This window comes from Canis lupus, chromosome 11 (assembly GCF_048164855.1).
Source record: "Canis lupus baileyi chromosome 11, mCanLup2.hap1, whole genome shotgun sequence".
NCBI lineage: Eukaryota > Metazoa > Chordata > Mammalia > Carnivora > Canidae > Canis > Canis lupus.
The window spans coordinates 39,558,020-39,585,912 of NC_132848.1; the positions used below are offsets into that span (position 1 = coordinate 39,558,020).

The following is a 27,893-nucleotide window of genomic DNA, read 5'->3' on the forward strand; positions in this document are numbered from 1 at the left end:
GTGTGTTCTGGGTCTGGTTTGTTTAGCTCAACATTGTGAGACTCATTCATGCTGCTGTTTGCCATGATAGTTTGTTCCTTCTCAACCCTGTAGAGTACTTTATACAACATTTTCACTAAAAAGATGATCTGGATCTACTTTAGCATGGCCAATTCTAGGAACTTTCTCTCAATGCTGAACATCAGAAGGGATCACAGAGAGTTGGCAGGCACAATGTGTTTTTCCTTGAAATCTAAGTGATCATACTCTTGTTTTATTGCTTTGATGGTGTTGCAAGATCTTTCTTTCAGGGCTCACTATTCTTGGGCACTTTGCTTCAAAGAATGAAGAGCTAGCCCCCACAAAAAGAGTGGTGGGCAGCAAAGCAAAGTTTACTGAGCCAGCAATAGTACAAAGTTCTCGAAGAGGGAGGGAACCCAAGAGGGTTGCCAGCAGAATTAAAACCCAAGAGGGATTTTAATGGACTTTTTGGATGCTCTTTTAAATCTGATTGCCCTCTACACTCCTGTCACCCAATCAGGTTTTTGTCATCTACCTATTGTGCAGGAAAGGGTGGAGGGCTCCCACCAGGGTGGTATAAAATCCTTTTAAGGGTGGTTTCCTCTTAGGGAGGGGGTGCCCCTTGTCCTTGCCAGCCTTTGTTCTGACCATCCTTCATTAATGGGAATTAGTGTAAATATCAGACTTGATTGCCTTTGAGGACTGCAAAGCACTGAGAAATATTAGTGCTTTTAAAAGTCACCCCAAGTTTTTGTATACTACACGTCCAAATCTCAAATATCTTTCTTTCCACTTCTAAAACATATTACGAAATTTGGTGGGATTGTTTCAGGGAGGTTCTAATTGATTTCATCTTCTTTTTTTCTGTCTAAAAAGTCTAAAATGATTTTTGGAAAGGACAAAATAACACATTTCCAGCATGGGTATTTGCAAATATATGACCACACAGAAGAAATTCCACAGAATTCCACACCTCTGTACCAGTAATATACTTTCAGAGATGTCTCCATTTTTTTCCATTTTTATTATTATTGTTGAGACTGCCAGGGGCAATTTGCAAAAGTTCTAGAGTAAATATATATATATTTTTTTTTTTTTTTAGAGTAAATATATTATTTTGAATGGCTGCAATATCTTTTCCAAAACACAACTCTAAATTTAGATTGTTTCCTCAGAGATTGCTTCTAAAAATTTTAATTATATCATCCAAGTGGGAGTAACTTCACATGGTCAACAATTTGTTCAAATGTATAATATTCTTAGGTTCATTTTGATGAGGAAAAATGTGACCTCTGTTTCTAAAGGCAAATATCGACCAAGGCTTAAAAATCAAAATTAATTCTATTTTTTCACACTCTGCTGCATTAACTAATGAATCAAACCCATGCTTACCTTCTCTTTTGGAAAGGAGTTGTAAGAGCTTTAGTGCCCAAGGAGAAAGACACTGGATAAATATTTTATCTTTTATTTACTCCAAAAGATTTGGAAAAAAATCATTTAGAATATTCAAAAAACTGAAAGTGTGTCTTTTTAGCCAAGAGTTTTTCTTCTACTCCTGGTCAAGTGTTCCCACTTGGTAGTCTTAGAGAAAACACTGCATGGTACAAAAGGAAAATTTCAAGGACTTTGGACTCAAACTTCATATAGACACAGGCACACACTCCAACACACATGCACCCACAAGGTTGCTTTGGTGTATATGTATAACACATATAACATGAAATCGAAAACAGAATTGCTGTCAGGATCAGCTAGGTGATCAAGAAGGGGCCACACTCAACCTTGATACCAGGCCAGGGGTCAGTTTGCCCAGAATGTCATGACCAGCAGTGAGCCCTCCATTTCCCTGGATCAATCTCTATATCTATATCTATATCTATATCTATATCTATATCTATATCTATCTGGTCTAAATCTCCTTTCAGAGTTCAGATGCTTTAATTCTTCTTCAGAAATATATCAAGTGGTGAGAGGCAGGAAGGAGGTTAGAGCAGAGGCCAGGAATGTGGTGATTACAGTTACAGGGAGCTGGTGGTGCAGCACAGGGTTAGAAATAGATAATGAGATCTCCAGGGATTTCAAGAAGGGATCCAGGATCTAGGAACAGTGATAAATGTTCAGAAATTCCCCTAATCCTGGTGCCTTTGAAGTTCCTGCCAAATGAGGACGTGAGCAGGAGACTAAAACAGACACAGGGTCTGCCCAAGTTGACATGAGCTCAGGGAACAATCCTGACTATGTGGCACCTGACCCACTTCAGAGAAGGCAGAAATTTGGGGTAAGATATAGGATTTGGATTTTTTAAATGAACTTTTTAAGATTTTTTAATAGTTTAAGATTTACATAAGAATGACAAAGACGGTACAGAGATTTCCTATATACCTCCACCCAGCTTCCATTATTAACATTATCCATTGTTTCAGCACATTTGTCACAATGAATGATCCAACAACAACATATTATTATTAACTTAACCATGCTTTATTCAACTTCCCTTTGTTGGGCCAGGGGGATCAAGGGGGATCGGGAGGCACCAACAAATGGCGACAGATCTTTCATCTTGTTACCCTCGCCTTGGGACTTTCACACCACTAGCGACTGCCCGAGGACACGTCATCATGGGAAAAACAGGACCTATTCAGGAAACAGGAACCACACCTTGCCCAAAGCCCCATATAAGGGCATAAGCCATTATCGCCTCACACCGATTCCACCGGTAATATGCCCTAGTACCTACCACCCCACTTTTGCCTGGCCTCTCCATTTCATTTCACTATCAACTGGATCAAACCTGACACCCTTAGTTTTTACTCAATATTCTTTTTCTGCTCTTGGACCCCATCTAGAAGAACAGATTACATTTGGCACATGTCCTTTTAGGCTTCTCCTGGGTATGACAGTTTCTCACACTTGTATTTTAAGGACCTTGACACCTTTAAGAAGTGCTGGTCAGGTAGTGTGTAGACTATTCCTCAAGTGGGGTTTGTCTAGTGTATTTTTTCTTTTTTTTTTTTTTTTTTTTGTCCTCGGATAGAAGACATATCAGATACTAAACTGAGAAGAACAAATACTACAAAAGGCTCAAAGACCCAGAAGTGATTCAGTGTTTTTCTAATGGTTGGAGTGGGTTACAGACTTTGGGAAGGAAGATCACAGAAGAACAATGCCATTCTCAGCACATCAGATCAAGAGTACATGCCACCAACATGACTTATCACTGTTGATGTTAACTTTGCCTGTTAACTCAAGTAGTGTTTGTCAGCTTTTCCCACTGTAAAGCTACTCTTTTTCCCCATTTCACACTGTAATGTTTGGACGGAGCTCACTATGTCACAGCCCACAGTTAAGAGTGAGGAGTTTGACACTTGTTGAAGGAGTAAATTATTTGCAATACTTCTGCATGGAAGACTTGTCTCTTAAAAAAAAAAAAAAAAAGACTTGTCTCTTCTCTCTCATTCATTTATTCACTCACCCATATTGATATAGACTTACAGAGATTTATTTTATATTTTGAATTATAATCCAATGCTACTTTATTCTCTTGCTCAAATTGTTTCAGCTTTGGCCATGGACAGCTCTTGCAGTTAGCTACTGTGTCCCATGAGCTTACCACCTTCATTGTTGGGTTTGAGGTTTAGTTTAGATTTGTTTTGTTTTTTTGAGAACTTCCTGACTTTCTGGGGTTTGGGTTTTGACAAAAGTGGCTCACCTAGGACAATTCAGTCCTCTGCCTAAGCCTTCTGTTCTGGTTACCTTTATAATCACCTAGATAATGTTTACACGTAGATATTTTCAGATCTCGCTTACCTAACAAGGAGCAATGTAGGAGATTGTTTTTTACTTCCTTGGCTCCACTGCTATGTTCTGACTGCATATTATATATATTTTATGGTCTTAAAGAGATATCTTTTTTCAGCTTAGGAAATTATTTTTCTGTCATGTATTTAAGAAAATTCTTCCTACATTTTCTTTTTTCTGTAACTCTTAATAGTTGGATAGCCTTGGGATGCCTGGGTGGCTCAGCAGTTGAGCATCTGCCTTTGGCCTAGGGCGTGATCCTGGAATCCCAGGATTGAGTCCCACATTGGACTCCTTGCATGGAGCCTGCTTCTCCCTCTACCTATGTCTCTGCCTCTCTTTCTGTGTCTCTCATGAATAAATAAGTAAAATCTTTTAAAAAATAAATAGTTGGATAGCCTTCTAGATTGATCCTCTCAAGTTTCAAATTTTTCATCTTTTTCATTTTCTTGACTTTTTGTTTTATAGTCAAAGAGATATCCTTATCTTTATCCTCCCATCCAGTTCTTGTTTCTTTTATATATGCCATCTTCTTAAATCATTCTAGGGATACCAATAAGAGCTTTTAAAAGTTCTCTTCATTACTTGACTTTACTCCTGTTTTTTATAAGTGTTTGGGGAATGTGAACATTCTGCTCACACTTTATTTAGAATGTGGTACTAGGAAGAATGCCTAATATCTCTCTGCTTGTGGACAAGACTTTCTACCATAAAGCTTAATTTTTTGCTTTGAAAATAGTTCTTATGAGATGGACCTCCAAATCTGAGCACTAGCACCTCTCCCAGCTGTCCTAATTTTTTTCCAGAGTGTCAACTCAATTACTTTAGAGAAGAATTGTCAAATATATTATACTGGGGTAAGTGTTTGGTATGGGCACAAGTAAGTGTAAACTATCAACAAGCCTCTAGTTGGCATGTTTCAGCCCAAATCAGAATTCCACTTTCTGTTCTCTGTGTAACCAGTGGTGTGCACATCTCCAACAACAGACCCTCTGCACAGCCCTGGGTAGTTTCTCTCAGTAGCACTCTTGTCTATGTGCACTTGCCATGTACTCCTTTACTTCACAAGAGCTTGAATTTATCTTCAGGACAAATGCCTAGAATTTGAGTTATTAGTACGATGTATACACGAGTTTGTAATTTTGATAGGTAGTGATAGTTTTGCCCGAAGAGGGGAGGTCCCAGTCTACATTCCAATAGGCAAAAAATGAGCCTCTCCAAAATATTTGTGTCATCAAAGTTTTGTAATTTTGTCAGCGTGATGAACAAAAATGATATTTCAGTGTAATTTTGCTTGCATTTATCTCATCTGAACAAGGCTAAGCATCTTTTACTCATTTAGGAGCTACCTATATTCCCTTTTTGTGAACAATATGTTCAATTCTTCACCTAAGTACATTGTTGGTCCTTTGCCTTATTGAATTATAGAAGCTACATATTAGAGAGATTAATGTTTTGCCTTTGTCATAAGTTACAAATATTTTAACCATGTTGCAGTTCATCTTTTGACAGAATTTATAATTTTTTCCCAAGAAAACATTTTTAGTGTTCGTATAATAAAATGTATCCATTTCTTTAATGGCTTTTGGAATGTGGTTTATAGTTAGAAGAAATTGGCCTTCTCTAGAGTAATAAAAGGATTATCCCAGTTCCTTCTAGTACATTTTATAGTTTCATATTTTTATATTTAAGTCTTTTGTTCATTTAAAAATGCTTCCTTGACCTTAGAGTGGGTTATCTAGTACAGACTATAAGACTCTAACAATATTTGGTGCCTTTCTTCTTTTACCCTCTTGACACTAGATTTGACCATGTGATCGATCTACTTTGGCCAATGAAATGTGAGCTGAAGTAGTAATCTATGTCGCTTCTGGTCAAAAGCTTTAAGAGATGGTACGTACTTTGCTCTGTTCTCTCTCTTCTCTCCAGCAAGGTAACTAGCAGTTGTGTCACATAGAGGCTGGGATTCCAGAGTGACAGCAGTGATGACTGGTGCAGAGTGCCAATCTGCCCACAATATTAAATAACATAAATGAGATAGAAACCCTTTTTGGATTGAATCAAGTCACGAGATTTTAGGGTCCTTTTTCCTGTAGCATAACCTAAACTTTATTTCTGATGTAAAATGTAACTTCATTTTTTTCCAGATGCCTGCCCCATAGTCAGATCCTAGATTGTTGAATGTTTTGTCCTTCCTCATTCATCATATGCAACATTTGAATTAGGGTCAGTTTCTAGAGGGCTTTTTTTGCTTGTTTGTTTATTTGTTATCCCTTGATCTGTCTGGTCATACAATAATACCATACTATCTTTATTCATGTGACTTTATAGAAACTTTTTTGTCTTCCAAGAGTAATTTTTGCCCATTATCCATCTATTTCAGAGTTATCCTTGCTCTTCTTAAAAAAAAAAAGTCCACATGCATTTCCATAACTTTCTCAGTGTTACACATCTATGACTAAATATGTCAGTTTTAACATTTATCCTTCGATTTCAGGTATTACAAGTAAGATCATTATGTTTTCTCAATTTCTTTTGCCTTTGCACTGTGATTTTATCAGTGTGTCATTTCTTCTTTACCAGTTTATTCAGCACCCATATTTGTGTTTGTCTTGGTTTCATTGTTAAATATGCTATGCTTACTGGTATCCTTTCATTCTAGTTTCTCTTCAGATCTTTCAGTTAGCCATAAAGCATCTTCTTGCAGCTTCCTTAGATGAGCTCATAGGAACTTTGCTCAAGTTCAAAACTATTTACTTGTCATCCTTAAGTCTGAAGGATATTTTGACTAAGCATCAAATGGTTAGCTTACTCATGGTTTCTTTGGATGTCTTTGTCATAAGATGCTATGGAAAAGAAAAAATAAAGTTGATTTCCCATCTCCACCCCTGCATCTTATTTTGCCCTACTGCATGAAAATTTCCTTCTTTTTTTAATTTTTTTAAAATTTATTTTTATTTTTATTTATTTATGATAGTCACACAGAGAGAGAGAGAGAGAGACAGAGACACAGGCAGAGGGAGAAGCAGGCTCCATGCACCAGGAGCCCAATGTGGGACTCGATCCCGGGTCTCCAGGATCGCACCCTGGACCAAAGGCAGGCGCCAAACCGCTGTGCCAGGGATCCTGAAAATTTCCTTCTTTATCCTCAAACTCCAATGGCTTTACAGGAAAATGACTTGGGCTGATTGGGCTGAATATAACTTGGGACTTGATGTACTCCTTAAATAGACATTCAAGTTGTTGGGGCACCAGGTTGTCTCAGATAGTTAACTGTCTGCCTTTGGTTCAGGTCATGATCTTCAGATCCTGGAATGGAGCCCATCATTGGGTTCCCGGCTCAGTAGGGAGTCTACTTCTCCCTCTCCCTCTGCCTCTCCTGCTGCTCATACTCTCTCACTTTCTCTCTCTCTCAAATGAATAGACAAAAAAAATCTTTAAAAAAAGAAATTCAAGTTGTTTATCCATTCAGGAGAAACGCTTAATGTATTATATATTTAAACACATTTTTCAGTTTTGCTATTTTGTGTCTTTCCTTCAGCAATTCACATGTTGAATCTCTTTGGCCTGTCACCTATATTTATTTGTCTAATCTTTTTAATTCTGATAAAATTTCAAGCATATAGAAAAGTTTCAAGAAGAGTAGAAAGTACTCTAATTTTTCTCTTTACCAAGATCTAGCCATTGTTTATATTTTACTCAAACTGTTTACGATTTGTATGTGTTCTTTCTCTCTCTCCACACATACACATTCACACACACACACACACACACACATATGTATTTTTTTAACCAATTGAGAGTAAGCTGTAGACATTACACTCTTTTCCCCTAAATATATCAGTATACTCCCTAACAACAAGGCTATTCTTCTATATGATCAAGAACAACATCCAGATTCAGGAAAGTTAATATTAATACAGTCTTATTATCTAATTTCCAGTCTCTTTTCAAATTTCATGATTGTCTCAATAATGTCTGCCATGGTGTCTCCCTCACTCAATCCACGATTTAATAAAGGGTCACACATTATATTTAATTATCACATCTCTTTTGTACCTTTTAATTTGTTTTTTTTTGTCCCTTTTAATTTGAAGCATTCTTTACACTTTGTTTTCTTTAATGACTGACCAATTATTTTGAGAATATCACTCAATATGTGTAATTGGATGTTTTATCATGATTAGTTGTAGTTCTACATTTTTGACAGAAATGCCTCAGAAGTGGTGCTGTGATCTCAGTGAGTCATAGCAAAAGATACTTGATCTTGGTTTGTCTCAAAGTTAACTTTGATCCCCTGAGGGATGTGGTGTTTGAAAAGTTTCTCTGCTTTAAAGCTACAATTTATTTATTTTCCCTTTGTAACTAGTAAGTATCTTGTGGGGAAACACTTAAATGGAAACAGGGTGTTCACATAGACTCACACTTTCACCCACAAGTTTTGAGTCATCAACTCTATGCAGTCATTCCCAACCATCATTCCTTCTACTTTTCTTCATTGGTTTTCACAGTAAGGAGGAGTTTGTCCTTCTCATTCACTCACTCACTCATTCATTCATTCATTGGTTCACATCAGTACCAATGATTCTCATTTTATCCAAGGAGTTAAAAAAATCCCTTCTGTCATTATTTATTTTGATGCTTACATTGTCCCAGAACTGATCAGCAGGAAGATCATTTGTAGATTGGCTCCTGGAGCTTTTTGGGGAGTCTCCATCATTCTTTGATTAATTTCTTGCTTCCCACAAAAGGTTGCTCTATAACTCAACTTACACTTTCCTTGCCACAACCCTAGAACCAGCCATTTCTCCAAGGAAACCATTTACCTGAGCCATTTCATTGGAGAATGGTATTTAGTTCTCAAAATCCAGGTGTGATTGGTACTGAGACATCTTGCTTGTTGGCTCCTTTAACAAGGAGAATTGGAAATGTATGGATGGATTAATGCATGTGTAATCATGAGATTATACAGATACCTTCAACTCCATTGCATATCAGAGGGTTTATTTTAGTCCCTACCCTCTTCATGCTTGCAATCCAGCTCATCAAAGGGAGAGAAGAAACTTGAAGCCGATTATCCTCAAAATATTTACTTATTTGCTCAATTTTAGTATGCCCAGAAGTAGTTTCAGAATTACTAACACACAGGACTGGGGAAAACAAAGCTACTAATTAGAATCCAATATGCATGTACATATTATTTTTATCTTTAGTCTGAGATAGTCAAAACACTATCTAACACAAGTTATTTGGGCCAGTTTCTCTATTGCATGTTCTTTAATATTTTTAACACTGTACCCATTTTTTAAATGAATGTTCTTATCTCTACTCTCCATGTTACTTGATGTTTTTTACTCATGTTTGGACCCCATCCAATACCATCCTCATTTTGGTGATCGTTAGTTGTTTTGTGATATTTCCATCATGTGTTCCTCTAGCCTATGTTTCATACCCACCCCGTCTTCCATCTCTTTCCTGAGTTCTTGCATTTCTGTGTCATCACATACCTTTTAAAATGGGATTTATTTTAAATTTATGAAAATTTTATTATTTTTTAAAATGTTTTTATCTATCCTATTGCAATACTTTTCTGGAGAATACCCTTTCTCTGTTGGTAATCTTTGCTGCTTGTTTCTTCCCTTTCACGTATAGCATCTTTGTTCAGGTGGATATTGTATGCAAAATGTCCTTCTCTATTACACCATTTATATGACTGGGCAGTTTGGAGCCGACCTATCTGCAAGAGACTTTTGTAGGAAGAGTGCAGCTAGTGTAAGTTTCCAGATTGGCTGGTTTTCACAAGGCATATGCTTTCTGCCCCTCAGCCTCTGCATACAACTGCTTCCTACAACTGTTGCTTCTATGCCATTCTACATGGAGACCAGCTTCTCCACTTTCTTACTTTATGGTGCAATTCCATTTCTATATTCTTCTTTCACAATTTTTTTCCCTTGGGTGGGAGCCACATTTCTCACACTTTACTTTTGTTAGCACTTTTGAAGTCCCGCTGCAATGGGGTTCTGCTGTCAAGAGCCTTTGCAAAAATAGTTAGATCTTCTATAGGTCTTGGCTCATAAAATCATACTTCTTAAGGCCCTGACCTGTTATTTTTATAGCTGCCCTCTACCAAGAACTCGTAGCTACTTTTCCAAGGCACTAGCTAGAATATATTCAATGCATTTCTCTATAACAGTGCCAAGAATGTTTTTTAAGGATGTAAGTGTTCTGGATTTTCTTAGCCTGGTGACCCAGAGAGCAGAGCCTCAGGCACAGTTTTTTCTGGAACCACTTTATTAGGAAGTGAAATCTCATGGAGTAAGAGTGAGAGAAAGGGAGAAGAAAGCAGGGGATGAGGAAGAGCTGCCCATCATTTCACAAAGCGCATGCCTGACAGTTCCTTTGTCCATTACTGTCTTTGGAAAGGCCTTTTATGCAACTACCTCTTACATAGTTTGTTCAAGGAAACAGGGAGAAAGTAGTCCACAAGCTCCTGTTCCCAACTGATCAAAGGTTTGCTCCACAAGGTATTAATTTTCTCACACTTCTAAGTTGACCTGCCTGGACATGGACCTGAGACCACAATCCTTACCCCTTGGAGTCAACAGGGAAGCCCTGGTAATAGCTGCAGAGGGCAAGCCAGAGCATCACCGTCCAATGATGGCCACCAGAAGTTACTTGTCCAGACTTAGCTTGGCTTTATATTCTAATTGACTAGACACTGTCCCAGTTATGGCATAATTATTAAAAGCACCATATTTTACTTTGAAAATTGTTTTTGGAGTGAATACAAATTAAATATTTAAATAGCAGGACCCAAGACAACTGGCCAAAGTCCCTGAAGACAGGTAAATCTGAGAAGATCTGGAGTAACATAGAAGAGGTATCTGATACACAGTCTGGAACATTTTTTCTGGATATTTCCTACCTTCAATTCTGCAAACTAGTCAGTAATGCTCTGAGAGAACTAAAATAGCCTTTTTTTTTTTTTCAGGGGACCTCTCTTCACTATTTGTCTGTTAATATCTTCGGATATTCATATAAATAAAATGGCAAGATGCATTAGAGGGTGGGGGTGGGAATAGAGCTGACCTGATAGCCTAGAAGGAGGTGATAAGGTGTCTGCACAGATGAGGTGTTCAGTATGACTTAGAAATATAAGTGTGTAAAGACTATAATATTCAACCAAAGATTATTGACTTTCAGTACCATTTTAATGGTGACATGCATTGATTAAGTTTAATTAACTGGTTGTAACGTACTATTAAAAAGTCTATTCAAAACAACTTCCAGAAAATGCATATAATTTGGAAATTTTTACAGGGTACTAAATTCAGCCTAACCTAGAAAGAGCATTATCAAACAAAATTTATCTTCCTAAATAATCTCTAAATATTTTCAAACAACCAAGGCATAGTAGCCAATGCACTGTTCTGCTCATTGTAATTTTGGCTTCAAAGGTAAAATTTAATTGGATATATTGAAAATCCCAGTGAAACTCAAGAGGTAAAGCAATCCATTTTAATTATAAAATGTTCAGAACACATCATGCAAGCTGCGGTCGGCAGGCATCTGAAAGGTAGATCATGAGTTGTTCCAATATGCAAATCACAAAGCGAGGGGCAAGATTTTTCAAAATATTTTCTCTCCCACAGACTTGAATTTGCATTTAAAAGCACAAGAACAAATTTATGAAAGATTTGGTCACAACACCAGCAAGGAAAAGCCTACCAAGAGAAACATTAGCTATTAACTGCCAAAAAGCTCTTTGCTGAGGCACAGAAGACAGAGTCAGGTTAGGTGGACCGTGGAGGCACTTCATCAATGAAGTCAACAGTTCAAAAAATTGTGATATGAGTTTAAAATAAAATGATTATAGGTGAAATATTGGAAAATAAAGACTATGAGAAGAATCTGTGCTTGCTTAACTAAATATAGAGGTATACTATTTTCTTGATTCTGTGACACCATCAAATGGAAGCTGCCTCATCAATTAAACAACAGTCTTTTGGAGAAAAACGAAAGTGCATATGTTTATTTTGTGTGCTTCTTTTTTTTAACTAAACAAATAGCACATAGTAATTCATCATTCTTTCCTCTGTTATTACAAAAGGCTTCCTAATTTAGAAACTAAAGATTGTTCTAATAAGACTTTTGGCCATCAACAGCTTTAAATAACATTAAGGGGACACATTGTCTTTCAAAATCCATACTTATTTGTGCTCTTGACATATTTAGCATGATTTTTTAAACATATAGGATAATATTAGGGCTTTGACTGTAATAAATGTCTATAATTAGATGTCTGACAAGAATTGTATTTCATTGAAAGTTAAACAGCTCTTCTTAAAAGTCAGACAGATATATTATAGATAAATATTCACCACCTAAGTGTAAGAAAGATGAATTAATTATACCAACCATTCCAAGCTCCCACTATAAGGATTTTGGCAATTTCTATACCTTTGATTATATTGCCTGGAATGTGACAGACATTTTTTGGCATACAAAAAGGCTGTAATCTTAAAATGATAGTTATAAAGTTGCATCTCTAATATATTTTGAGCAATGAATTACAGATCCCAAACCGAGTTAAATTTAAAATTGTTTATACCATTTCCATTCATTTCAAAATATATACATATATCAAATCATTATGCTGTTCATCTTAAATTTACACAATGTTATTGCCAATTATATTGCAATAAAACTGGAAGAAAAAATCAAAGTAAAATAAATAAGCCAACGCATCTAACACAATAAAGTACACTAACAGGATAGATAAAAGCAAATCCTCTTCAGATAGAAAAAATAAAACAGAAATATTATCTTGTCTATCCATAAACCTATGGAAAATCTCTACTTGCAATAGATGGTCAGCTCTTATCCCCGTCCTTTAAGAAAAAGAAAATAAACAAAGATTCATCAAAGTAAGAAAAATTGGAGTGAGTTAGGTGATGGGGTGGGCAAAACAATTAAAAATGCTCAGATAGAGGACACTTCAGTGGTTCAATCAGTTAAGCATCTGCCTTTGGTTTGGGGTCCTGGGATCAAGCCCCACATTGGGCTCCCCGATCAGTGGGGAGCCTGTTTTTCCCTCTCTCTCCCTGCTCATGCTCTCTCAAATAAATAAATAAAACCTTAAAAAAATAAATAAAACTGTTCAGATGGGAAAGTCAGAGGCTGAGTACAGAAACAGTGGCCAGACCATATACAACAATAGAATTCCACTCCAAAATCTGTAGCAACCACCTGGGAACCAGACCTCAACACCTGTGGCAATTGGCACAGTACATTCAGGACATGGTCAAGAATGAATGACTGCTCCCCTTACAGTTTGCCCTTGCTTCCAACTCAACACCCACCACAGAAAGCCAAATATCCTCCCAAAACAATCACATAAGATGTCCCACTTCTAGTGAGCCCAATTCCAACTTCCCCATGCCAACAAACTCAAATGGGGCACACCTGCAGCCTTCCATTTTATTCCACAATAAAGCTTCTGCACTCCTCAGCCTGTCTTTGTGCCCCCCAACATACAAGTGATGGTGTCTCATCCTAGCTATGAAAGAATACCCTTTGTTTCTTTTCATGTAGTGACCTTTGCTCATTGCCACAAGGGAAAAAAATGTTTAGAAGTTAAGATGATAAACATCTATAAAGTCAGGAAGGATATACTTAGGGCAAGTAGAGACTTAATCAACAAATTTTGTCCTTAGAAGGAAAAAATAAGTTACTTTAGTGTGATCTAAACACAAAGTCCCCCATGAAAACAATCTTGACAAAGTAAAGATCAGATAACTATAAAAGAACCCATCTTAGAAAATTATTTGTAAAGGTGATAATTGCTATGTACAGTATTTCCTCTGTTTCTTCCAAAATCAGGCTGTCAAGTAAATTTGATCAATAGATAAGTCATTAAATCCACAGTAAGATGCAGATTTGAGGGTCAGGAGTAAGCCAAATCCAACCTCTTCTGTGAAGCTGTTCCAGATCTTTTCAGCACACCCAATGTTCTGCCTACCATCACACATTGTTCTCATAGACTACAGTTACCCATGACCTTAAACCCCCATGCATAATTGAGTAACTATTGTGCTTCTGCCTTGCTAGTGTTTCATGAGCTAGTGTCAGCACCCCAAAGCAAATGTTAATGTTCTGAGGGAAGGAGCACAGAGTGCATTTCCTGGACTACCTATTGTAGTAACAACACAGATAGACTGATCATTAAGGACTTCCTGAAGAACCCTGTCAAATGTCCTCACAGATTACCTATGATTTCTTACATCATAGCTCTTCCCATGATTGTATCATGGTTGCTGTGTCCACCTTTCAACTGGAAAGATTTTAGGGCAATGACTTATTTTTGTGTGTAGTGGTGTGTTGTTGTTGTTGTTGATATTTAAATCCCCTGTACCTTGTTTGGTTGATGGCTTAAGACAGGGTTTGATTTTGAAGGTTTTGTTGGCTATCAATTTCTATCTGAGAAAAAACTATGTATGAATCAGCAATGACCTAATGTGTAATAGTTGCTGCATTTAATAACCAAGGTCAATGAAGTTTTCCTTAAACTGACAAATGGCAAATATTAGGCTTGCAGGATGTAGGGTCTCTTTGGAAACTAGTCAATTCTATCTCTGTCAGACAAAGCAGCTCTGGACGATAGTAAACAAATGGGTATGGCTGTATTAGTACCACTTTTTTCACAAAAATAGGCAGGGAACTGGATGTGGCCTGAGACCCACAATATGCCTACCTTTGCCATAGAATGTCAACTTCAAAAAGAGGTGGAAATTAGAAACATCAAATAAATCTAAGCAATACCTCCCTATAGCCATAGGCTCAGCCTCTGGACCAGTCTCAAAAGTGATGTTATTTGCTGCCTATACTTATAATGGAAGAAAACGTTAAATTTCAGGCAGAGGTTAGTCAAGACTAAAGAGGGCCCTGGGGGAAAAGCTGTGCTGCGGGATAAATGGAGTCCACCCTCAGTCATCAGTTTTCATAATAATACCATTCATGGAGGGATTACACACCATGGGCCAAACATTTAGCAAACATCATCTTGTTTAATCCTCAAAGAACACCACAGAGTAGGCATCATTGTTTCTGTTTTATACCTAAAGAAACAGTGATGGGAGTTACTCAAATATTTTGCTTGAGAATCCAAAGTCGTGTATGGGGAAAAGACAATTTCAAGTCCAGGTCTGCCCACCTGCAAGTGCTGTATGTTCTTAAGACTCCGTAGAGGGAGAGGGAGTTATGTATAGTTTATAACAATGACCTGCAGTGACCAAATAAACTTAACTTCTACTCAAAATATGATGTTGACTTTCTTTTAGCTCTTGGAATCTGTCACACAAAGATAAGGAAAAGAAAACAACTGCTATTTGATGGAATTAAACAGCTAAGATTAACAATTATATTGAAATTATATTCATTGTGTAAACAAAATGCAACAAATTGCACAGTTTTTAGAGATTTGTTTATTTTAGACAGAGAGCATGTGCACATGGTGAGGAGGGGCAGAGGGAGAGAATGTCAACAGACCCTATACTGAGCATGGAACCCCAGGCAGGGCTCAATCTCACCACCTTTAGCTCATGAGCTGAAACCAAGAGTCAGATACTAAACCAATTGAACTACCCAGGCCCCCCTAAAATGCACATTTTTGAAGAAAGATGTCTTTGTGTTCAAACAGTGCTAGAATTTCAAAAGTAGAAAATACAGCTTTTCCATAATACAATGGATTATTTTTATTTGAGCACATTGTAAAAGTGTTCAAAAGTTCAAGTTTTCCAGTCCTCACTAACATGAAATTGAATTTTTAAAATGTAAGATTGAACTATTTCATACACCTTGCTATATGCTCTATGTCTGGCAGGTTTTCTTATCTTTTCTTTCTTCTCCACAGTTTTCCTCTATACAGATTTCGTTAAAAAGAAGCATACTGATTTTTTTTAGGGGGAAGGTTGGAGATTCATGAAAAACAGGCCTGTAATATATCTGGCTCAAAACACACACTAAAAGATTATAAGAGTTTTTTTCTCCACTGGCTTTGGACCTAAACTCATTAGCTGCCTTCTTTCAAAGGATGCAAATTTTACAGAGGCAATGCAGAAATAATATATAGATTTTTAGGTGTACCAATGGATTTTTTTTTTGAGATGCTAGTAAAGAGGTCCTTTGTTTTTGTTGGTTTCCCCACTTTTAAATACACACACACACACACACACACACACACACAAGAATAGTTTGAACAAATTCCTTATTGAGGTTCAAAAGCTTCCAGGCCCTCACCCTCTGGTTTAGAAAGTCTCTGCCCCTGGACTTTGCCCCCACAGACTCACCTCCTCCCCGAGAGCATCTCAAAATTCTCTTGCACTTCAAAGATCTCCTTGCCCTGTTAGCCTGTTCTGGAGACTTTAAGAAATTCTTACCTAAGGTGTTTTTCTTCTCCTTTTACAGGGGTTTTAAAAAGTCAAAATCTTTTTTTTTTTTTTTTTTTTTTTAAATAGCGATTTAACATTCAGGTTATTTTGAAGCCTCCACAATCAAAGGCTGTACAAGTAAAGGTTCTGCTAACACACTCACCCACATGGTCCATATGTTATATTTTGGATAGGCAAGATGTTATATATAAGTTTTAATAAATGCAGCGAGGCTAAATGAAGTCAGGAATCGTGATATTTGCATTTACTGTTTAACCATGATTTTGCCTCACTCTACCAAATGAAGACAGACAATCCTGAGCAGGAAAGGGGAAGAGTCATTGTCTACTTGGTTTTTACCAATTTGTGGACATACAATCTAAGTTTCAAACCTACCATCTTAGTCCTGGACTTGTTTTCTCCTTCATTTAATTACTCATCTCTTTTTTCTCTTCCTTCATAAACTCATATCATGGTTCAAATACAGAGGGAGGAAGTATGGAGATTACACAACTGGATAGTAGATCTCACATCTGTTTGGAGATAGGGTTAGGCTATAGTGGATCTGACTTGCCTTGGATTCTTGATTCACGTGATGCAAGTTGCCATCCAGATGACTGTTGTGGTTGGTTTTGTAATTCAAGAATAGTAATAAGATTATGTAGTGAAAAGAAAAGCTAAGGAGGAATATATCTTTGTTATTTGATTTCAAGTATATTCACAAATAGCTTTCAACACTGACAAAAGAGCGACACACAGGCACTCTTCTTGTTAAGTAACACCAAACATCTGGATGAAAACTGAAGAAGAAGAATCAAGCAAATTGCCTATCTTTGAATAGTCATGAAGTGAAGCACTCAGGTCTTTGGAACATCACACACGAACTTTTGATGAATGTGTATTCCTCTTCAAAGTGAAAATTCTATGAAAACTGCCTTGGGTTTCTTACAGACAAATCATAGTGTCTTATCTCAGAATGAGATAGTGTTAGAAATGGGAGAACCCTGGAGAGGGGGTTCTTGGGGATGGCAGAAAAGGAAAGAGGTAGTTCATCAGAAATAGGATAGCGTGCATCACCAGACAGAGTAACAGGTGCTCTTTATTGAGGGCTCTCTGTACAGGGCACGGGCATGGGCATGGGCCACATACTTCATACTCATTACCTCATGGAAGCCTCAAAAAAACTGGATAGTCATTTGTACTACCACTATTCTGCTACTGATGTGACTGATAATACTATTACAACTTATTGAGTGATTATTACACATCAAGAATTTTTCTAAGCATTTTACATTTACTGAGTTAGTCTTGACACCAATATTTTCATAGATGAGGTCATTGAGAACCACAGAGGTCAGCTTACCTAATCAATGTACTTAGAGAAGCCACTCTCTCTGCAAAGGGGTTGGTCCTAGAGAGGACTACAATGGACAACATTTCCTTGTGTCTCTGAAAAGCTAAGGCAGTCTCAGTCTACACCGTTTTGTCTAGAAATCTCTTTATCTGCTCAACAAATGATTTTTATGAATAGCTGTCTTTTGTGCAATACTCACTGTGTAAGACACTGTTCTGAGTGCTGTTATAAGCATTCCATATTGATATTTTATTATCTTTTTTAGAAAACTGAAATCCAGACAGGTTAATTAACCTGCTCAAGTCAACAGATACTAAATAGAGATTAGAGCCATACCATGAGACTGAAGTTTGTGTGAAATACTGCACAGTAAGCATCACTGGCAAGAGCATTTTTGTGCATGTGCCATGGCAATGTCTGGATTAAAGGTTGGCTATGTTCTGAGGAAAGGCCAGACTCCTTGTCAGAAATGAGTTAAGGGTCAATTGAAGAAGATATACATAAACTAACAATCAAAATATCTTTTAAAAGTTGTTTTAATTAAATGGGCATGCATCAGAAAGCACCTATATAGGATATGGCACTTGACCTGCCATTTACGGGGTGCATGGAAGTCATCTAGCAGAGTTATACTGGGCTCGATGCAAAGAGGACTCTGGCTGAATGTGAGTATACACCTTCTTGCATGGATAAAGATATCACAGCTGTGAGAGAGTTAGTGAACATGCGAGTGATCTTTCACTATAGAGCCAGGATCCCCAGTATAGACTTATACCACATCATGACCCAGAATGTCTCTTCCTTCTTCTCTGCACCTTTCCATCCCATTCACCACAATTTCTGCATGGCTTTAATACTCAGTATTCCTAAGTAGATATAAATCACATTCCTTGCAGGCAAATCCTCTACTATAATCCAATATCCTACTATATTATCATTGTTTCTTTCCATCCCCATCTCCTCTACTGGATTGTGCACTCATATTTTCCTTGCCTGAGTACCTTGCTCTCCCCCATTCCAGTGCCTCACAGCCACTAGGTAGCTGGTTGAGGGGACACTTTGGTTCAGAATAGAGCCCAGTCCAGCCCTGGCCTTGGAACCTCCTTCATGCTCAGAGAAGTTGAACTTGCCCCCAAAACATTTCAGTCATAAAAATCAGAGCTAGGATTTAGATCGTTAGCTCTCTGGCCTAGCTTTCTCTTCATCACAACACACTGTCCCCAATTGAGCAGAGACTACTTAACTGCTGACCCATGAATATAGAGCTAATAATTTGAAGAATTAGAACTCTGATTCAAGCCTGTTGAGTCCATATTTAATAATCATCACAGAAAATCAGCTAGGATTTCTTGGCAAAAATTTAAGGTTATATATTGAAATGACAGTTGTTAAGGCATAATGTGAAGGACATGAGAGAAGCAGCAGGCAGTACTAACATTATTAGTGATCAAACTAAGAACCAGTGAGGGGTGCCTGGATGGGCTCAATTGGGTAAGGATACAACTCTTTATTCCAGCTCAGGTCATGATCTCAGGGTGGTTGGATCAAACTCTGCATTGGGCTCTGTGCTGGGAGTGGAGCCTGCTTAAGAATTTCTCTCTATTTCTCTCCCTCCCTCTGCCCCTTTCCCCTACCCTATCTTAAAAAATAAAAACGAAAAACAAACAAAAGAAATTCCCAAGAACCAGCTTGGTGATGGAAATTAAGGCTTTATATGGGTGACTGCCCCAGAAACCAAAGATCCATGCCAGAGCCTTACACTTGATTCTGTCTTCAAGCTCCCAGATTCTAGGTTAGTCTTGGCTAGTTTTTTCCAAAACTAGCAACACTCTTCTGCCTCTTAAAATCCTTACAGAGGCAATTTAAGATCTTAGCACCATAAGAAGGTAGAGAGGTCCAACATGTAAAGAGGTTGAAAGTTATTCCTTCTGCTCACACAGTAACAAAGAACTACAGACTGAAAATCAACAACTCTTTTTAGATCCACATCCCCCATATTGGAGGGACAGATAAGGAAATACAGAGACTCACAGCTTTGTGGAAACAGATGCTCCTAGAACCACAGACTGATAGAAAAACTTAAACAATAATTGATGAATTGTTAGAGGTTCAGTGTGGACAATCCTGGAAGGTAAATGTGGAGGACCTGCATGCATTTGTCAGTTCCAGTTCCAGAAACCTCATCAGATTCTCACAGTGAAGATCAGAGAAAAATTTTCTCCTTCTTCTGAAGGGCAAAAGGGAAAAGTAACCATTTTGAACTATTCCTAGAGCACTGCTATCCTGACTAAGAATATTCTCTCTCACCTCAAGAGAAATTTTACTGGAGCCTATAGATTTCTGTTTTACTGGAATTTAAAGAAGGAAAATACCCAAATCCAGCCCTCAGTAGACCTCTTGTCCCATGTAAAAGAGAAAGGATTCTGAGAAATACTCATCAGGAAAGCTACAGCCCAAGGGCACAGACTCACTAAAGACTGAGACCTGATCATGGGATTATAGAACACTTTCTGTCCTCTGGACACCTACATCCTATCTATAGATGTTGAGAGTTTAGCATCCATTTAGTTTGTCCAAGTGGCCTGCAGGGACTTTAAACTGATACTAGTACCTCTTGCAAGTGCATGCCCCAAATAGTAGATCACAGAATCATAAATAAATATAAGTCTTTGATGTGATTTCCCCAACAGCCTGTGGGATCAAAAGTCTCCTCCACCTCACAGGGCCTTCCCCTTAGATAAGACCCCTACTCTTTTGGTTTGAATTGACCAGTCCAGCCCTGGCCTTGGAACCTCAAAGCACTCCACCCATGAACCTTAATAAATGTATGTACTCCAGGTCCTATTGCTGTCTGCATTCTGCCTGGACCTCCCCATGTAGCCCCTGAGGCATTCCCCATACCTCCTCCAGGACCTGTGAGTAATAAACTTCTCTATTTCAGTTTTTCTTGTTATTAAACTGCAGTCCACCGTCTAGTGCCTTATGTTCCACTTAACAAATGTTAACAAAGTCATAACAGTAGTGTAATAATGGATCACAGATAGAAGAACTGCAAGCTTCAGACCCTATTTAAGAAAAAGTTTCTAGAAAAATAAAAAGACAATAGAGAAGACAAAAACAAGGACACTAGAGGAAATTTTAGTCACTGACACTGTAGCTAGAACGCACAGTATACACAAACTCCTAGCATAGAATATAAACCCTCACACCAAAGTCCTATTATCTCAGTTCCTTTCACCCAATACACCATTTCTCATATTCAACAACAAATTACAAAGCATGTAGCATGCAAAACCATAATTTGCAGAGACAGAGCAGACATCAGACCCAGTAGGACAGTCAGGGCTCCTGGGTGGCTCAGTCCATTGAGTATCTGACTCTTGGTTTTGGCTCAGATCATGATCTCAGGGTCATGGGATGGAGTCCTGCATTGGGCTCTCCCCTCAGCAGGGAGTCTGCTTCTCCTTCTCCTTTTCCCTCTACTCTTCCCTCTACTCATGTGCACTTTCTCTCTCTCATGCTTGCTCTCTCTCTCTCAAATAAATAAAATCTTTAAAAAATAAAATAACTAGATTGATATGCTAAGAATTAAATGGAAAAAGTGGACATGTGAGAACAGATAATTAATATATCTGTATCTATAACAGATGGAAACTTTAGAATCAAAAGGAAATCAAAAACACTAGAAGAGAAGTAGAAAATATGCCTTTAATAAGCCCATTGGTAAACTGAATACAGCTGAGGAATGAATCAGTGAGCTTGAAGGTATATCTGTAGAAATTTTGCAGTCTGAAAATTAAAGAGAAAAAAAAGAATGAAATCAAGAAAACAAAATATCAAAAAACTGAGGGACAATTAAAAAGGAGTAGCATACGTACAATAGAAATATCAGAAGGAGGGATCCCTGGGTGGTGCAGCGGTATGGCACCTGCCTTTGGCCCAGGGCGCGATCCTGGAGACCCGGGATCAAATCCCACGTCGGGCTCCCAGTGCATGGAGCCTGCTTCTCCCTCTGCCTGTGTCTCTGCCTCTCTCTCTCTCTCTCTCTCTCTGTGTGTGTGACTATCATAAATAACTAAAAAAAAAAAAAAAAAAAAAAAAAAAAAAAAAAAAAAAACAGAAAGAGGAGAAAGAAGGAAATATAAGAAATATCTGAAAGACTAATGGTTGAGAATCATCTAAAATTAGTGATAGGCATTATACCACAGATCTAGGAGGCTTAGAGAACACCAAGTAGAATAAATATCAAAAAAATATATATACATCTGGGAATATCATATTCAAACTTAAAAAAAAGCAAAGACAAAAAGAAAATCTTGAATGAATATAGAAGGGGGAAAATATCTAAGCTGTAAAGTAACAAAAATAAAAGTTATGTTAGATTTCCCTTTAGAAACCATGTGAGCAAAAACAAAGGGAAGTACAATATTTAAAATGTTGGAATGAAACCACATCAACTTAGAATTTTGCCTTCAGCAAAATTACTCTTCAGAAATGAAGGAGAAATAAAGACTTCCACAAGCAAAAATTGAGGAAATTTGTCACCTGTAGACCTAACTTGCAAGAAATGTTAAAGTTCTTCAGAAAGAATAAAAGTTATATAGATCAGAAACTCAGATATACATTAAACAGTTTGTTAAAAATAATAGCAACAATGTGTCAAGTGATTATAGCTTATAGATGAGAGAAATGAACAGAATTGTCATACAGGATGGGAGAGAGAAACTGAGAAGATTGAGTTGTAAAATACTTGCACTATCTGTGAAGTGGCATATTGTTATTTTAAAGTGGATTTAGTTGTAAGTGTATATTGCCAACTCCAGGCAACCACTAACAATTTTTAAAAAGAACTATAATTGAAATGCGAAGAGAACAAAGAAATGCTCATTCAAAACCAGAAAGAGGGATCCCTGGGTGCTTCAGCGGTTAAGCACCTGCCTTCCGCCCAGGGCGTGATTCTGGAGTTCTAGGATCTGGAGTCCTAGGATCAAGTCCCATATCAGGCTCCCTGCATGGAGCCTGCTTCTCCCTCTGCCTGTCTCTCTGCCTCTCTCTCTCTCTGTGTGTGTGTCTCTCATGAATAAATAAAATCTTAAAAAAAAAAAAAAAAAAAAAAACAGAAAGGGCAGAAAAAGTGTAGGACAAAAAAAAAAAAGAGGAAAAGAAAAGAAACAAAGAACAAGAGTAAAAAATTAAAGAATTATAAATACAGTAGATATATTTTTTTTTAATTTATTTACTTATGATAGTCACAGAGAGAGAGAGGCAGAGACACAGGCAGAGGGAGAAGCAGGCTCCATGCACCGGGAGCCTGATATGGGATTCGATCCCGGGTCTCCAGGATCGCGCCCTGGGCCAAAGGCAGGCGCCAAACCGCTGCGCCACCCAGGGATCCCAATACAGTAGATATTAATCCCATTGCATTTATAATCACTTTAAATATGAATGGTCTAAATATATCAATTAAAACACAGAGACACCTGGGTGAGACATCATGGAGACACCTGGGTGGCTCAGTGGTTGAACATCTGCCTTTGGCTCAGGTCATGATCCCAGGGCCCTGGGATCGAGTCCCACGTCAGGTTCCTCACAGGAAGCCTGCTTCTCCCTCTGCCTATGTCTCTGCTTCTCTCTGTGTGTCTCTCATGAATGAATAAATAAAATCGAAACAAACAACAACAACAACCAAAAAAAAAAAACCACGGGGCTGACAAAGTGTACTAAAAAAACAAAAAAACAAGACCCAACTATATTATCTACAAGAAACCCATTTTAAACATAAAGACATGGATAGATTAAAAGCAAAAGGATGAGACAGATACACTGTGCTAACACAGATCAAAACAAAGCTTGGAGTAACTATTTAATTTCAGACAAAGCAGACTTCAGAGTAAGCAAAGTGACCAGGATAAAACGAAGCATTGCATAATGATAAAGGGATTAACCCCAAGGAAAACATAACAGTCTTTATTACACTTAAGGAAAAACATCAAAATACAGGAGACAAAAATGACAGACAAATCCACCATTTTAGTGGAAGACTTAAACATGTGTCTATGAGTAATTGACAAATCCAGCAGACAAAAAAATCAGTAAGGATACCACTAAATTTAGTAACACCATCAACTAGCTAGATTTAACTGACACTCATATAATATTTCATCTAATGATAAGAGAATATACTTTCTTCTCAAACTCATATGGAACATTCCCCAAATTAGAGTAGATCATAGAACATAGAGCACACTTTAATAACAAATTTTGAAGAAAAGAAATTATATGAAGTATGCTGTCATAGCACAGTGAAATTAAACTAGAAATCAGCAACAGAAAGAGCTAGAAATCGCCCCAAAATATTTAGAAATTAAATAGCCCACTTCTAAAAAATGCATAGGTCTTTGGGACACCTGGGTGGCTCAGTGGTTGAGCATCTGCTTTAGGCTCGGGGAGTGACCTCAGGGTCCTGGGATTAAGTCCCACATCGGGCTCCCTACAGGGAGCCTGTTTCTCCCTCTGACTGTCTGTGCCTCTCTCTGTGTCTCTCATGAATAAATAAATAAAATCTTTTTTAAAAAATGCGTAGGTCAAAAAAGTCTCAAAAGAAATTTTAAAACATTTGTAACTAAGTGAAATGAAAATGCAATTCATCAAAATGTGTGTTATGTTATGTTATGCAGGGAAAGCAGTGCTTAAAATTAAATTTAAATTTATAGCATTTAATGCATGTAACTGAAAAAACAAAAGATACAAAATCAATAATCAAAGCTTCCATCTTAAGATATAGAAAAGGGAGATCAAATTAAACATGCAGAAGAAAAGAAGTAATAAAAATTAGAACAAAAATAGATGAAATTAAAATCAAGAAAACAATAGAAAAAATATATTAAATTGAAATCTGATTCTATGAAAAGATCAAGACAATTGATAAAATATCTTGCCAGGCTAACCACAAAAAAAAAAAAAAAAAAGATACAAAATTCTAGTATTAGAATGAACTAAAGATGATCTCTACTGATACCATGGACATTAAAAAAATAATAAAGGAATATTTTGAATGCCTTTATGCCCCCAAATTTGATTCTTTGATGAAATAGAGCAATTCTTTGAAAAACAAAATATACCAAACTAACACAAAGAGAAATAGATAATCTAAATAGACCTATATCTGTTAAAGAAATTAAATTAATAATGAATTGATAAGCTTAACCAATAAATAATTAATAACCTTCCAAATAACAAATGTCAGGCCAAGATGGGTTCACTTGGAAGCATTAAGAAAAGCAATGATATCAATATGTTGCTCATAATTACAGAGAGAACGCTTCCTAACTCATTCTATGAGGTCATGATTATCCTCTCCAAAACCAGACAAAGAAGTTACAAGACAGGAAAACTACAGATCAATAGCTATCATGAGCAAAGATGCAAAATTCCTCAGGGAAACATAAGAAAACATAAGAAAATCGAATCCTAAATGAAACATGAGAAAATTGAATCCAACAATGTAAAAAGGCGATTATGGTATAAACATACCTTATTCCAGGTATGGAAGCTGCCTCAGCATTTAAAAATCAATGTAATCTATCACATCAACATATCAAAAGAGAAAAAACATATAATTATACAAATAGTTGTAGAAAAGCATTCAACAAAATCGAAAGCACATTTATGATAAAAACCCTCAGCAAACCAGGAATAGAAGTTAACTTCTATTAATTCCACAACTTGACAAAGTGCATTAATGAAATGCCTGCAGGTACCAACTTACTCAGTGGTGAGAAACTTTCCCCTAAAGATCAGGAGTGAGGTAAGGATATCCCTTTCTACCACTTCCTACTGAAAGTCCTAGCTAATGCAATCAGCTAAAAAAAAGAAAAGATACACAGATTGAGAAGGAATAAATAAGCTTTGTGGACAGACAACATGATTGTTTTTGTAAAATCCCCAAGAACCAACAAAAAAAACTCCTGGAACTAATAAGTGATTATAGAAAAATTTCAAGATATGAAGTTAATATACAAAAGTCAATTGTTTATATACCAACAATAAATTATTGAAATTGAAAATTAGAAACACAATACCATTTACAATAGTTGTCTCCTCATGACTGCAAGGCAGATGGAAAAGGTCTGAGCATCTCCTCTTCATACAGCAATATCCAAGACCTGGGGAAGAATGGTCCTTATTTGCATCATTTTTTAATAAAGAAGAAAGCCTTTTTAGAGAAAAGAACCACCTCCCCCCCCCCACACACACACACCACTACCAGCAATGACGAATTCTGTTCAAACCTTTGACCCATTTTTTAATTGGATTCTCTGTTGTCTTATTGTTGAATTTTTAAAGTTCTTAGAATATTTTGGATACCAATCCTTTATCAGGTATGTTTTTGCAAAGATTTTCTCTCAGGAAGTGGATATCTTTACATTCTCTTTGCAGTATCTGTGACAAAGCTGAAGATTTTAATTTTAATGAAGTCTAACTTATTAAATTTTTTTTCTTTCATGGATTGTGCTTTTGGTGTTATATCTAAAAAATCATCACCAAACCCAAAGCAATCTAGAATTTCTGCAATGTTGTTATCCTTGGAAAAGTCTTATAGTTTGTATTTTGCAATTAATGTTATTCCATTCCTTCTACTAGTGATTGTTGTGGCAATGAGCAGAAGGACATTTGCATTCTTACAGCAATCTTTGCTAAGAGGAATGGAATAGCTATAATTGGTTTTGACTATTGATTATCAAACTTCTTCCATCATTGGAATCACCTTGTGCAGTACCCAGGTCAGGGTTCTCCAGAGAAACAAAACCAACGAGGTGTGTGTGTGCATGTGTGTACATGTGTATATACATGTGTGTGTAATAAGGAATAAGGTCACGCATTTATGGAGGTAGGTAGGTGCAAAATCTGCAGTGTGGATCAGCAGGCTGGAGACCCTAAGTGGTACACTTCCAGTCCAAAGGCCTTCATATGGAGAATTTCCCCTTGCTTGGAAAGGCAGTTCTTTTTTGCTCTGGTCATGCCTTCAGCTGATTGGATGAAACCCATCCACATTATGGGGAGCTATCTGCTTATTCAAAGTTCACTAATTTAAAAGCGAATATCTCATCCCAAACACTCTCCAAGTTGACACATAAAATTAATGATCACGAGTGAACCCCCTGTCAATTTGGCACTCCTTAAACCATTGTTCATTTTTTTAAAATTTTTTATTTACTTATGATAGTCACAGAGAGAGAGAGAGAGGCAGAGACACAGGCAGAGGGAGAAGCAGGCTCCATGCACCGGGAGCCCGATGTGGGATTCGATCCCGGGTCTCCAGAATCGCACCCTGGGCCAAAGGCAAGCGCCAAACCGCTGCGCCACCCAGGGATCCCTCATTTCCAAGTAGAGACACTAGCAAGGTCATACTTCCACTTGACATTCCTGCAACAATGAAACACTCACAAAATTCTTTCTCCAAGGAAGATACAAAGTCCTTGCAGGATGTTTACTCTTCTATCTGATATGCCATAACTTAAACACTATGATATGAAGCTAGCAATACTTAAATAATGTGTTATAAAATCAATATGACATAGTTACATAATAAGAGAGTAAGAGAGGGAAGAAGACAAAGGTATTTGTTTAACACACACACACATACACACGTTCATGACAAAATAAAGAAGAAATATTCATGACAATTACATCTCTCATTTCTGTAACTGGTGACGTGGTCATAGCTGGTATCTATAACTACCTTCCTCCACTACTCATTCTGTATTCTCTTTACCTTCATCAAGCACTTTAGCCAGTCATGGTTCTTTACCCAGTGGGATGACCCAAACTTTCATCCGTAAAAAGTCTGGGGCATTAGTAGTCCTGCCTGAATTGTGGTATTGTAGTTATCCACGACGTTAATCACAGGGCATGGTGATACTTAGAAACGCCTAAAGGATCTCGTATATTCCAGACATGCTCTTCCTTACATTTACTGTGAAATAGCAGTTCCAATTTCCCAATCAGAATCAGTGGCTGCAGCCTGCACTGTAACTCCCTTCTTTGCCTGTTAAGTCAGAGGCATAAGGATTTCCAAGTGGCTGGGTTAGCCGTCTTAACTTCCAGTTCAATGGAATCATTACTGTGCCTCCTGGAGGAAACATTCCTCCCTTTAGAAATAAGTCCTTTAGGGGCGCCTGGCAGGCTCAGTCAGCAGACCATGTGACTCTTGATCTCGAGCTTGTAAATTTGAGCCCCATGTTGGTTGTAGAGATTACTTAAAAATAAAGTCTTTGAAAAGAACTTAGAAATAAGTCCTCTCGGCCTGCAGA

At 37.4% G+C, this 27,893-nt stretch overlaps 1 long non-coding RNA gene across 1 annotated transcript in view; it reads right to left on the reverse strand.

The window, feature by feature from the left end:
* The window catches only part of LOC140643025 (uncharacterized), a 55,984-nt gene that overhangs the window by 7,015 nt on the left and 21,076 nt on the right, over positions 1–27,893 (reverse strand). Inside the window, exon 2 of the long non-coding RNA XR_012039406.1 lies at positions 25,662–25,745. This is a non-coding gene — a long non-coding RNA (uncharacterized lncRNA). The remainder of the gene's footprint in view (positions 1–25,661; positions 25,746–27,893) is intronic.